General features: G+C 44.0%; 1 protein-coding gene across 4 annotated transcripts in view; it reads left to right on the top strand.

The window, feature by feature from the left end:
* The first annotated feature begins 1,536 nt into the window (after positions 1-1,536).
* SIPA1L2 (signal induced proliferation associated 1 like 2) overlaps positions 1,537-11,338 on the top strand; it is a 206,822-nt gene continuing 197,020 nt past the window's right edge. For all 4 annotated transcript variants that reach the window (XM_060242967.1, XM_060242960.1, XM_060242953.1 and 1 more), the window contains exon 1: positions 1,537-1,607. The gene's annotated coding sequence lies outside the window, so the exon portion shown is untranslated. The remainder of the gene's footprint in view (positions 1,608-11,338) is intronic.

The following is an 11,338-nucleotide window of genomic DNA, read 5'->3' as shown; positions in this document are numbered from 1 at the left end:
GTCCAGGTCTTGAAAATGGTGGGGGCATTGACTAGCACATTCAATGTTGCCACAACGGGACCACTTTTGTTCTAGACACTTGCAGGGGTGTCGAACTCATTTCTTATGAGAGCCGGATCTGACATAAATGAGACCTTGTCAGGCGCAGCCATGTGTCATAAAATATAACACCAGGTAGCAGAGATATAAACTTTATAAAGGGTACAAACACAAAGTATTTTTTTTAAAAAACTTAAAACATGCTTAAAACATTAGCACTCGTTGGTCTTAAAAGTACTCTCTTTGTATCTCTCCCATGTGATCCAGGGAACTGAGCAAAGGAAGCTCTGGCTCTTTCCTTCCCCAGGGGGACCAGGAGAGGAAGGAGCTTCAGTCAACAGAAGGAAGTGAGGCTTGGCTCAGTAACTCTGCTGTGTGATTGAGACTGCCTGGCAAAGCAAGGTCTCCCTTCTCCCCCTTCCTTCCCAAGGGAGGAGCCTCAGCCAATGGAGAAAACAGAAGCTTTACTCTGTAGTGCAATTGAGCAAGCCCTCCAAAGCAAGCTGTTATGCAGAAGGAAGCAAGCGAGAGGAAGAAGGATGCCAAATCCAGTTGCTTGGGGGGGGGGGGGTCTGATAGGAGCCCTCCGGAGGCCTGATTTGGCCCCCAGGCCATACATTTTACACCCCTGCTCTGGAGAATAATAAAGTTTGAGAGATGGGAAAGTTTTGTGCACAGTGGATGAATGTCTACTCACCTGCAACTCTCATGTATTTACTTTTGAGCCTCCCTCTATGTTGTTCATGTAGAAAATGTGATAGATGACAGACAGATGCAATTGTAATGTGGAAGATCATTCTGGCCAAAGGTTTACGTGACTCCCTTTCAGAGTCACTAGGGATTGCGATGGGTTCAGAGACTATCTGGAAAACCGGCAACTGTCACCCACAGTAGCCAGTTGCTTAGTCCAGACTTCCCGCTAGGCCCTCCCCTCCTCCCCGTCTCCCCAGTAAGGATGCCTCAAGAGACAGAACTTTGGCAAGCCGCTCGCGCCGCCTGGGAAACAGAAAGAGTACCAGCAGCACCTCTCTTCGGACTCTATAAGGCAACGGAGACAATTGGAAGGAAAAGCCGAAGGTGGGAATCGCCGATGGTAAGGCGGGACGCTCCTTTCTGAAAGGCACTTCCCAGGTCCAATGGGGCATTAGGATGCCCACAAAGCTGGGTTCCAGAAACCAATGAGGAGCTAGGAAAGCGTTTCTGAGCCGTGGGAGGCGGGTGGCGCTGTTTTGAGGGAGGGAATCTCGCGCTTTCTCTCTCCCCCCACCCCTTTCTGCTCATCTGGCGGCTGAGCGGACGCAGCCAGATCGTGCCTGAGCTGGCAACTGCGCTGAGGGGAGCCGGCGAGCTGGTGGTGCGTGCTGGCGGACAAGTCGCTCGTCGTCCGCCGCCGCCCGCCCGCGCCCCCCCCCCCCGGTCCCTCATTTCGGGAAGGCGGGAGCGCGCACTTACCAACTAGCTAGCCAGTCATTCTGGAAAGCCGTTGGGAGCAGAGGTCGCGGGCGGGGGCCATTGGGGGGGACCTTTCCCGGGAGGCAGCCCGGCTCGGCGGACGGGGCGTGAAGAAGGTGAGGGATGATGTGGTTGTCCGCTGCGGCTTGTGGGCGGTGGGGCATGAGAAAGGAAGGGGTTCTGTGCCTCCGCGACGGAGAGAAAGCCTTGCCGGGCGAGGCTGAGAGTTGGAGGGAGTGGGGACGGTTCGGGAGCCCTCGGCAAGCAACTCTTTGTGGGCCAAGGAGGGCGCTCTTCTGAGGGAGATGGAAGGGGGAGCATTTGTTTGGTTTGCGATGGAGGAGTGGGAAGGAATTCTCGGGGCGGGATTGCCCTGGAGCGGACGCAGCCCCACTTGACAGACGGAGGCGCTTGCTTAAGTGCATTCATTTGCAGGCGAGGGTCAAGGTGGAAAGTTGGAGGCGATAATTTTGGTTCATGAATAGGGGCGCGCGGCGTGTGTGTTGCAGGAGGGAGGGAGCCGGAAGAGTTATTGCCTTGCCTGCCTCGGGAATGGTTGGATGGGTTCCCTCGGTGGGTCGGAATGGCAAAGGGTGTGAGGGGGGAGTAAGAATTCGTCTCCCTCCCTGTGGCGTAGACTTGCAAAGCTTTATGCTTGCTTTACCAGTACGAGGCATCACTTAGCGCCCCCCACCCCGGTCCAAACACCTGCAGGGTTAATTTCGTTACACCCCCCTCTCCCCCCCCCCCCCCGGTAGGAGAGGAATTTTAGGCGGACGGCTGGTATAACCGAGTTGCATATGTGTGTTAAACTAGCTTATCAAGTTTTCTTTGTAATTCTGGAACGAATGATGGAATCTTGGTATGTGTATTAATTTCTGGATTTTTAAAAAATTAAGTAAATCTGATTTAGGAATGGAGGAAATGAGAGAATCCCTCTACTTCCTTGGATTTGAAAATAGACTGAAATGCATCATTTAGAAATGAGGGGATGAGTTTATCGTCTGCTTTAAATAAACGATTTCTTAGGAAGAAAAGAAAGTGCTTCATTTTTGTTGAGTGTGTATAGGTGGTCCCCCTTTTCCTCTTCCACCATCCTTTCCCCCTTCTCATAATGTAAAGAATGGCCACCAGTTCATTTTAAAACTTTTTCTTTGTTGGAGTCTTCGCATCCTTAGTTGAGATGGAATGCACAGGGAGGTGTCATTGGTTTGATAGCATTATTTTATTCTTCTCTTATATATTTTATACAATTTCCATTAGAAATAATTTCTACTTTTGTTGCATAGCTAGCTCCAGCCTAGTTTTGACAAAAGACTTCTTTGAAATTGTTAAATTATCAGATGCATCTATTAACATATAAAATGAGTTTGAAAGCTGTGTTATTAATACTTGATAGAGGATCATTTTGAATATTGTTAGTGCTTGACTGTATCACTGCAGGATATTTGTTTGTACAGCAAAACATTATTTGTATTCATTGTAGAGATTCATTTATATTGTCCTTACTTAATTCTTGGGTGCAACACTCGCTTCTAAATGTTAACACTAGATGGCTTTCTTGTATCATTCAGAAAACCATGCATTTCAGAACTCAGATTACTGTATGTATTTTCTTATTATAAAATGTTACCTTTTTGTCTGTTTCGTAGTCAATTGAACTAAACCAAATTTAAGCTCTTCCCTTCTGGCCCATTTGTGTAGGTATTTGATTTACCAAAGGATTCTTTATTTTTATGCTTACTTGGCATTCCTGTAGCTTTGTGGTAACTGGATGGTCAGAAAAAACTTTAACCTCTTATTTTAAACAAAGAATACTGTATTGTATTAACTAAGGTTGTATGGTAATGGAATATATGTACTGAGCAATCCAAATTTGTACTGTTTTTGAACAGGTAAAACTGTTTTGCTTCACCAAAGTGTATATTGTCATAATTGCCTGGTGCATGTTTGTTGGTGCTGGTAAAGGTGTTAGGGAGATGTGCCTTGTATTGGGTGACTGGTGCAAGTGATGTTGGCACACTGATTTCAATTTTTATATAAACACAGTGTGAGTAGTGGCTGAACATGTTCCATTTGCATTGGGTTGCTTTATTTCTGCTTTACTTACATTTAGGAAGATAAAAATATATGTTTTAATTTCCCCTAAGAACGCTTTTGAAATAACAGGATTAAATGTAGGGCTGCTGCATTTGGATTTGAAAAGGATGGATTCAGGTTGTCTCAGTGGCAGTGCAAGTTGGATTCTCTAGAATGTGGAGGCCTTCTCTGCACTGCTTTCTGCACTGCACCTCTGGAGGAATAAAACATTACATAAGTGATAATTAAACTGAATTTCTGATATCACCTATGAGGACTGATGAAACCATTGTTCAACATTATGAATATTTAGACTTCAGTTGGCCTTCAAAACAGTTGGTTCATAATATATGTAATGTTCATGTCAATTAAATATAATCCCTACATTCATGAACTTGTGAGAAGAGTTCTCTCAGTAGTGTTTTATTGTTTTGAGGCTAAAGGAAGAGGATGAAGAGACAATGCATTCTTTTATTTATTTTTATTTATACCCCACCATTCTTCCTCCTGGGAACCTAAGGCAGTTTATATAATTCTCTTCTCTAACCCTTCGAGGTGGGTTAGACTGAGAGAGTATGACTGGCTTAAGGTCATCCAGCAAGCTTCTGTGGCTTGAGTGTAGTTTCAGACTGGGGTCTTCCATAGACTAGCCCAACACTCTTAACCACTACACTACATTGACATGCTATTTTGATCACATTTTACAGATGGTCTAAAGCATGAGTATTTTGATGTCAGTCACTGCCATTAACCATTGCTTCTAATGCCCAGATACTAAAAATGTTTCCTTGGAAGCAAATTTTGTTGATTTTAATGACACGGTTACTAAGTCTCAGTATTAAGCTGAATTACGTTCAACAACAGAGACATAGCCTAATTGGAGTAAATATTTGTTTTTCATTGGTTTACTCAGCCTACCTTGATTTGTTCCTTTTGCAGTAATAGTAGGGAACAGTCGTACAGTTTCACATTTTTCAAATGAGAACAGCATTGCCTTGAAATGAGTATACAAAATAAAAGATTTAGATGGTCATTGCTGCTTAGAGTTTCTCATATTAGTCAATTTTGTTCTTGAATGGCAGAGATGTCAATAATTTAAAATGAAATCATTTGGTGGATGGTGCTCCTTCTGTTTGATTTGGTATCCATTTAAAATGTACTTAGGTTTAGGGACAGACATAATATACATAGGAAAAATCTACTGTCCAATCTTGCCCTTTCAGTAGACATCACTACAGTAAGTCTAATACAGGGGTGTCAAACATGCAGTTTGGGGACCGAATCAGGCCCTCGGAGGGCTCCTGTCAGGCCCCTGTCATGTGCTTCCTTCTGCATAACAGCTTGCATAACCTATTTCTTGCTTCCTTCTGCATAACAGCTTGCTTTGCAAGGCTTGCTCAGCTGCACAGGAGCTACAGAGCAAAACTATTTTCTCCATTGTCTGAGGCTCCTCCCTTGGGGAGGAAGGGGAGAGGAATAGCTTGCTTTGCCAGGCTCTCTCAATTGCATAGCAGAGCTACTGAACCAAGCCTCTCTTCCTTCTATTGACTGAGGCTCCTCCCCCCTGTCCCCTAGAGAGGGAAGGAAAGAGCCAGAGCTTCCTTTGACCAGTTTCCTGGTTTCCATGGGAGAAATACAAAGAAAGCACCTTTAAGACCAATGAGTGCTAATGCTTTAAGCATGTTTAAAGTTTTTTAAAAATATATATTTGTGTTTGTCTGTGTTCTTTATAAATTTGACCCAACATGGCCTGACATGGCCCGGCCCAACAAGGTCTCATTTATGTCAGATCTGGTCCTCATAACAAATGAGTTTGACACCCCTGGTCTAATAGATTACATTCTGTATGCAAATGCTACTTTTTATCACTATGTACTGCAAAATTATTTTGGTACATTCTTATCTAGAAAGTTTAATTATTTGTGAGGTTTACCTGAGTTTGTGGCTGGTGGTGGGCAAGGATTTCATATGAATACATTGTTAGATTATTGTAGAAGATAGTAAAAAAGAGTCTTTATACCCTACTTTTTAGATCTTACAGCCCCAGAAAGTATAACAGGTCAGCTTATTAGTTGTAAATCCAGAACATGGTTCAGTCTGAAATCTTTTCAACACAAGTTGCATCCTTGCATGTATAATTCCCAGGTTGCCTTTAACATGTTTAGAATGTTCTATACCAGGGGTCCTCAACCACCAGGCTGCGGACTGATAATAGTCTGTGGCTTGCTAGCAACTGGGCTGTGGAGCGAGGCAGAGGTGCAGCATCGCCCCCCCCGCCCGCCTGGGAACCGGTCAGACTCCCCAAGGCAGGAAGGCAGCCTCAGAGTGAGGCAGAGCAGTCCCGCTGCCCGTTCCACAGAAAGGCAGCTTCTGAGCAAGGCTACACTGCCTCCTTTGTCTGCCTAGGTCCCAGGCTGGTGGAAGGGGCAGTGCTGCTGCAACCTTAGCTTACCCCTCATTTAAATGGGAGGGGGAGGTAGATTGGCCTTCTACTGCCTGGCCGCCTAGTGGGGCGGCAGCTAATATAGCCCCAGTCTCCCCCCCCTTAAAGTCTTCCATGGGTGCCAGGGATGGGGCATGGGGGCAGTCTGGGGCAGCAAAATCCCCAGCATTGCCCCCCACTGGTCTGTGGAAAGACTTTCTTCCACGAAACCGGTCCCTGGTGCCAAAAAGGTTGGGAGCCACTGTAATACAGAATGTTCTCAGGCTCACAAAATGAGTGTAAGAAAAATGTTGTTTAGTTGAAGGCTGAAATGTCTGATAAGGAACTTCAGTGGACAAGAACTCTCTTAGCTTTATTATGAACATTCGAATGGGATACTAAAGACTGCAAAGACTGGATAGTTACCTACCTGCTTAGAGAGGTCATTTAGTTTTGGGCCTGTGGGTGCTATGAAATGTAAATCCCAAAAGTGCCTGTTCTACTGCAGACCGACATGGCTATCCTCTAAAATTAAAAAGAAAGGTGAAGATGTGTCTTTCCTTTAAAGTATTTTGACTGGGGAAAATCTGGGAGCTTTAAACAAATAGGGCACAGAGGCTGAGCCCTTTCCTTCAAGCTGCCTCCCAGCACTGATATTCAGACTTTTGCTGCCTTTTTATATGGTAGTTTCCTCTACTCACTATGGCTGGCAGCCATTAATCTAACTCCCTTTAAAAGTCGATCTGATCTGAGAAAACCAGGTTTAAATAATCACTCTGCCATGAAAACTCACTGGGTGTCATTGGGTCAGTCAGTTTCTCTTAGTCTAACTTACTTCAGAAGATAACTTATGAAGATAAAATGGAGGAGGGGAGCATAGGGTTGTAACCTGCTTTGTGTCCCCACTGAGCAGACAAGAGGAATATGAATAAATAGAATAGGGGAGAGAGCTTGCTGAACATGCTTACCTTCCCCAACTCCCCTTCCCCTGGCAATGAAAAGTAACCCAATGGGAGAACAACTGAAGATGAAGAGATGCTTTTGCAGGGTTCAGCAGTCTTTTCTCTATACTGTGCTTTAAATTACTCCATTATAGCAGGGGTTGCCAACAGTAGCTCTCCAGATATTTTTTGCCTACAACTCTCATCAGCTCCAGCCATTGGCCATGCTGGCTGGGGCTGATGGGAGTTGTAGGCTAAAAACATCTGGAGAGCTACCGTTGGCCACCCCTGCATTCTAGGAATTCAGAACAACCATTTAAGATCTTCCTCTGAAGCCCTGCTCTCTGTACCCCTGCCATCAAAGGTGAGGTGAGGCAACAAGATACTCAGCTTTTTCATTACCTATTTCATTACCTGAAGGACCGTCTCTCCCCACACGTTCCCCAGAGAGTACTGAGGTCTGGGACTCAAAACCTTCTCACCATCCCCGGGCCTAAGGAAGTCCGTCTCAAGACAACCAGAGACAGGGCCTTTTCCACAATGGCCCCTACATGGTGGAACCAGCTGCCGGAAGAGGTGAGGGCCCTGCGGGACCTTGCTCAGTTCCGCAGGGCCTGTAAGACAACCCTCTTCCGGTTAGCCTATGCCTGACTGGGAAATAAATGTAGCTTATTAGACTTCTGTGACTCATATGGTATAGATTTAATGTTAAAATTTTAAGGTTTTTAGGTTTTTAAATGTTTTAACTTTTAAATGTAATAATTTTGAACTCTGTTTTATTGTTTTATTGTTTGTTGTGAGCCGCCCTGAGCCACTTTGTGGGAAGGGCGGGATATAAGTTATAGAATAAATAAATAAATAAAATGCCCTTCCTCTTGAGCCTTGCCTGGCTCCCTAAACTACTGTGTTTTAGGCACCAGGCAAAAATGTCTCTTTTACCCAGGCTTTTAATTAAGGGTTGGATCTTTTAATAGCATTTTACAATGTGCTTTAATCCTGAAAACTGATACTCATTTAAAGGAGCTTAATGGTTTTGTTTTGTTTTTTTTTAAAAACTATGGCTGAGTTTTTAATGCTTGTTTTTTATTAACATCTATTTTTGTAAGCTGCCTTGGGCAAGTTTCTCTGGAATTGGAGCAATTTGCACCCCTACATAAATAAATAACTCACATTCTAACTTAAAGGCCATACGAGTATCATGGTCAGGGCGTTTTTTTTTAGCAGGCATGCACAGGAACACAGTTCTGGTTGGTTTGGTGTCAGGGGTGTGTGGTCTAATATGCAAATGAGTGCCCACTGGGCTTTTTCTACAAAATGCCCTGTATGAAACAATGGCAACATCAGAGGTGTGTGGCCTAAAATGCAACTGAGTTCATGCCGAACTTTTTCTACAAAATTAATTTTGTACAAGATGGTAATTAATTCATGACAAGAGGAGTTGTACATATCTGCCTAGTATTATGCAGCAAGATCATTTAAAAACAACAACTGGTAGCTATTCAGCACTGAGACAATAGTTTGGATGCATCTTAGTACTCTTTGAAATACTTGTGAAATTCCTAACTCCCATGTCTTGGTATTTAGTTTGGAGCAACAATAACAGTGGAGTTTTATTTACACAACTGTTCCTGCAGTTATCCCATGCTGTTGTTGCATCAGTGTCACGGAGGGGGGGCAATTTCGTGGCTGTCCTATGTGAGAAACTTAAGGTTGCAAAGGATGTCTTATGATCAAGGAAGATAAATTCAGGTGGGTGGCCATGTTGGCCTGAAGCAGCAGAACAAAGTTTGAGCCCATTAGAATCTTTAAGACTGTGGAGAAATGCCTTGTCTCCTGGGTGGTTGGCAATAGGCAGGGCTTGACTGTGTGGTTTGACCAGTTTTTTTTCTGAGCTATTAAGAAGAAGATGAAGATACTGGATTTATATCCCGCCCTACACTCTGAATCTCAGAGTGGTCATAATCTCCTTTACCTCCCTCCCCCCCAGCAGAAACCCTGTGAGGTAGGTGGGGCTGAGAGAGCTCTTACAGCAGCTGCCCTTTCAAGGACAACTCCTATGAAAGCTGTGGCTGACCCGAGGCCACTCCAGCAGGTTCAAGTGGAGGAGTGGGAAATCAAACCTGATTCTCCCAGATAAGAGTACATGCACTTAACCACTACACCAAACTGGCTCTTTAACAAGTGGGACGTGGGAGGAAAGTAGCCCATGGCCTTCCAGAGTCATCTCTTAAGAAATACTAATTGGTCTTCTAGAGACAATGGGATGGGGCAGTTGACCCTTCCCCTTCTGCAAGCAGGGAACATAAAAGTTTGGAGGACTTTTTGCTAGACATGTTATAGGAAGGTGCTTACAGGGGACAACAAGAAAATAAGCCTTGATCTGGATTGATTGGGGTCAAGGGGGAGGAGATGCAGGTTTGTTCAAAGAGGAAGGTGGGCTCTCTTTTCCTTGGGACACTGAACAGACCCCTGAGGCTGGGAGCAGGCCTCAGCGTTGAACCATGCAGCTGGCCTAGAGAGCTGAACCAACCCTCAAGGTAATAAGCACTCGGAAGGGAGTTGTAACTTGCTAAAGAGCCTGTCCTAGTTTAACATCTGTTAGGGCATGTATAGCTGAGAGGGACCGAGGATTTTCTTTTTACTAAATTAAGCTTTTGATTCTTGGAAGTGGTTCTCTGTAGCACATAGTCCCTCACTATTTCATACACGGTATATTAAAAAGAGAGCCCCTGGAGAGGGGGAGAGGCAGGCAGTTGGCAACTGGCTATTTCCCAGGGGCACACAAAACAGTAAACTGTCCCCTTGGTAGCTGGGCAGCGGGTGGCATAAAGGCAAGGCCTCTGGATCTTGGAAGGGAAGCTCGGAGTCCTGTCTCTCCCAGTGGGCAATTCGTTGCAAAAAGGGCAGGTGGTGGTGGGCCACCTTAGATAGAAGGAAAAGCCCCTCCAGGGAGTTGGGAACCCCTAGGAAGGCAGGGCAGAATGGGGCTTGCAGGTCAGAGTGAGCACATCCTGCCACAAAGACCAACAAAATTTTATTAAAACGTTTAAGCCTTTGTGTGCACTCACACTTCTTCAAATACAATGAAATGGAATTTTTTTTAGTGATCAGAGAAAGGTTCAAAGTTGTCTGTAGCTTGTACTTACAATGGCAACTTCAGAGCAAATAGTAACCCAGTAGATTGGTAACAATTGTATCAAAAGGCATTAGTTGCTGCAGTAGAATATTCCTATATTCTTTTATGAAGACTCCCTTTGTTCTCCAAACACCATTAAGAAAAGGCAGTCCAGACAAAGAGTGGAACAGTAAACGTTCAGACATAGTTAAAAAATATTCAAATAGATAGTAGGAGTGTACTGATTGCATTGAATATCCAAAGAGTATGAGTTGAATATATGAAGTTGCAGAGGCTGCTGTTAGTTTCAGATTGGATCAGGATTGAATATGAAGCATGGGGGGAAAAGATCAGACAAGTTGGCAGAGGTGTTTTTGAGTAGCTTTAAGTGTTCTTTAAAATGTAAGAATATATGAGTGTTTTTATTATGTTGGCCAGGAATTTGCTCCAGTTTTAAGTAATCCCTTTCAGCTTTCTCCTCAGATGCTAATTTTATCACCAGTTTGTTAGCCCTGGAACTGATTTTACATTTTAGTTTAGATAATTTATAAGGTAGAAAAAAATGCAATTTTAAGTTCTGCTGAAATATTTCTGTGCCATCACAGCAGGAATTCATTGAACACACATGAAACTACCTTATACGGAATTATACCTTTTGGTCCACCAAGGTCAGTACTGTCTACTCAGACTGGCAGTGGCTTTCTAAGTTCTCAGGCAGAGGTCACATCATCTCCCACCTGGCCTTTTAACTGGAGATATCAGGGACTGAACCTGGGACCTTCTGCTTGCAAAGCAGAGGCTCTTCCACACAGCCCCTCCCACATAGTATAAAAAGCCTGGTTTTGCTGCTGTAATGGCCAGGTGATATTGATGCAAGGAGTTTATTTTTACTGCTTTAGTACCGAAGTCAATAAAACTTTATTTTAGAAGCTGTTATCTTTATATTGGCACAATTATCTTCAATGTGTTTGTTATATCAGGAAACATAAAGGAAGACTCCTTTTTTGTCCAAAAAATGATTTCGGTTGAGTAAGATGCTTAGTTTTAAAGAGGGAGGCAAGGATCTGGTATCATAGTACTTTAGCTGAGTTAATGCAATGATACTACTTATTCTGAGTCTCCCCCCCTGAAGTTGGTACCTGAAAACTGTGGCAAGGGTGATGTTGTATGCCTGACCTGAGTATTGGAAGCAGGGCAGAAATGGCTCTCCACTAGGAACCAGGTTTAATAATGTTTTGAAACTATCATCCCCAAGAGTCTGGTATATCTTCTGCAGAACAGGAGATTAAA

This window comes from Heteronotia binoei, chromosome 1 (assembly GCF_032191835.1).
Source record: "Heteronotia binoei isolate CCM8104 ecotype False Entrance Well chromosome 1, APGP_CSIRO_Hbin_v1, whole genome shotgun sequence".
Lineage (NCBI taxonomy): Eukaryota > Metazoa > Chordata > Lepidosauria > Squamata > Gekkonidae > Heteronotia > Heteronotia binoei.
Note: the sequence above shows the minus strand (reverse complement) of the source record. Positions and strands in the feature narration are given on the sequence as shown.